The sequence below is a fragment of the Pteropus medius genome, unplaced genomic scaffold (genome assembly GCF_902729225.1).
Source record: "Pteropus medius unplaced genomic scaffold, Ma_sr-lr_union100, whole genome shotgun sequence".
Taxonomy (NCBI): Eukaryota; Metazoa; Chordata; class Mammalia; order Chiroptera; family Pteropodidae; genus Pteropus; species Pteropus medius.
Genome location: NW_024351073.1, coordinates 2,240,332 through 2,242,633, shown reverse-complemented (window position 1 = coordinate 2,242,633; position 2,302 = coordinate 2,240,332). Strand labels below are relative to the sequence as shown.

Below are 2,302 nucleotides of genomic sequence, written 5' to 3'. Positions count from 1 at the left end.
TGGCTCTAAAGCTTTAGTTTCTTACAAGCTCAGCATTGAACCCTCCTGACTCCTGACTGTGTGATCCTTGGCTTGTAGGGGAACAGTCTGAACTGCTGAGGCAGTAGTACAGAAGGTAGGGAATGTATTTGCATGGAAACAGTCGTCCTAATAATTCGTTGTACCACTGCCAGCATATTCATCTGATTTACTTTTCCAGAGTGTGATATTTGTGATTTAAAACAAACAAACAAACACAATATTTGGAAAAGAGTAGATTTAAACATCTTTTTTCCCAGAGTCAGTAATGTTCTAGGACTATAGTCACTTGAGTCTGTTTTCCTGTATATTTCCTTTAAAAAAAGAGACTACTGAGGCACTAAGCATAGTTTTTGCTTTCAGATATTTATGATCAAAAGGAGAAATATTTACCTAGAGTCTAAATAATGTGCTCCAGGTACCACAAGTGGTGGTAGAACTCAAAAACCCAAGAATCTTGGAATCTAAGTAAAAATAGTCCATCAATTGTTATGCCATTCTCAGACTAAGGATGAAGATAAATGCCAAATTTTTCTGAACTACGGGTTAGAATTCCACCTATACTTACTTTCATTAAGTAATTTCAAAGAGAGATGTTCGAATGAAAATCTAGAACCTGTAGCAAAAAGATAAAAAGGAATCAACATATTTTTTTTCTTTTTTTCTTATCTCTCTCATATTTTTTTAAAAAGTAATTTGTAGTCTATGGCCATGCTACCCTAAATAAGCCTGATCCTGTCTGATCTTGGAAGCTAAGCAGGGTCGGGCCTGGTTAGTACTTGGATGGGAGACCACCTAGGAAGACCAGGAGCTGTAGGCGGAAAAATTTTTTTTTAAAAAGGGGATCGTAAACTGACAAAGTCCTTGCAATCTGTGAGGTCAACCAAGAGTTGCCTTGCCTAGAAAAATAAATAACTAAATAAAAAAGTTTAAATAAATAAATAAATAAATGGAAATTAATTTGTGAACTTGGTATGGATGAGGTACTATTCTGGGAGTTAACTAATAAGAACAACATGAATTGGTAGCATGGGCTAGGGCTGGCCTGCAAGGGCAGCACATTTCCCAGGTTTTAAAAGTACACAGAGTACAGCTGAGATTCTTGGGTACAAGGGAGTAAATAAAGCCTGAAAATTTATGCCAATTTTTGCATTAAAGTGAATATCTTTCATCTGAACAGAAGATCCACAATTTAAACAATATTCTCAAAAGTCCATGGAACTAGAAACAGGCATCAGTAATTATTTCCTCCTGGACACTATGACTAAAAGTCTCTGCTTGGTAAAGACTGTCAGCAAGAGATGATCCTTAAAGATGTAGATTGCTAAGTCCTCCAATATTTACTCCATGACCCAGTCAATGCTTTATTCTTTTCCTATAGGTACGATAACTCTCTAATAAAAAATTAGAATTTCGACAAATGTAATTATAAATTATTGTTTTTGCAAACTATAAGCATACTGATCTACCATAATACCAGGCATGAAAATAGCTGCATTGAAATTAAACAACTAAATAAAACAAATTTATTTTTAAAAAATTAAACAAATTAAACAAATAAATATTAAAATTATTTAAAAAGTTTTTTCATCATGCTACACTTAACCTTTCTCGTCACAAACAGGAATCTCTTATTTCTTCTTACCTGGTGTGTATCTGGCTGCACTGTAAGGGGTATAAACATTTCCTTGCTTTTATCTGAATCTTTTTGAGACTTCCTGATTACTACTCTTGCTATTTCTCAGTTCTCAAAAAAATATATTTCTGCTTCAGAAATAGATATTCTTATGGTCTTCGGGAAGGCTTATATTTTTCTCTTCTTCACACTTAGAACTGCTCCCCGCCCCCTTTTTTTCTTTTTTCTTATCAAGATCAGAAAAGTAAGGGGCAAGAAGTCCAACGCTCTGTATTGCTAAAACTATTCCCAAGCCCTGAGATGCTCTCTTTTTAATTAGGAGAAAGTAAGAACAAAACACACACACACACACACACACACACACACACACACACTTTATTAACTCAATCAGTTTACTTTCCCTCTAACTACGATTTATTAATACTTGATTTGCAGGGTAACCTCTTTTATAATGCTAAATATTTAAAATAAATTTTAGTTTTTGGTTATGGACTACATCTTTTATTCTCTGAATTTTTAAAACCACATTTTGAACAAAGCACAGCAAACATCTTTTACACTGAATTATCTGGTGTCTTATTGACATAAGCAGCTAATGATGTTTTGGAGATGTTCATGGAGTTGGTATTCCAGATAAGGCAATATAGA

General features: G+C 34.1%; 1 pseudogene; it reads left to right on the top strand.

Annotated features, from left to right (window-relative positions):
- Window positions 1-719: 719 nt before the first annotated feature.
- LOC120586387 (uncharacterized) lies at window positions 720-838 on the top strand (annotated as a pseudogene).
- The last annotated feature ends 1,464 nt before the right edge of the window (window positions 839-2,302 follow it).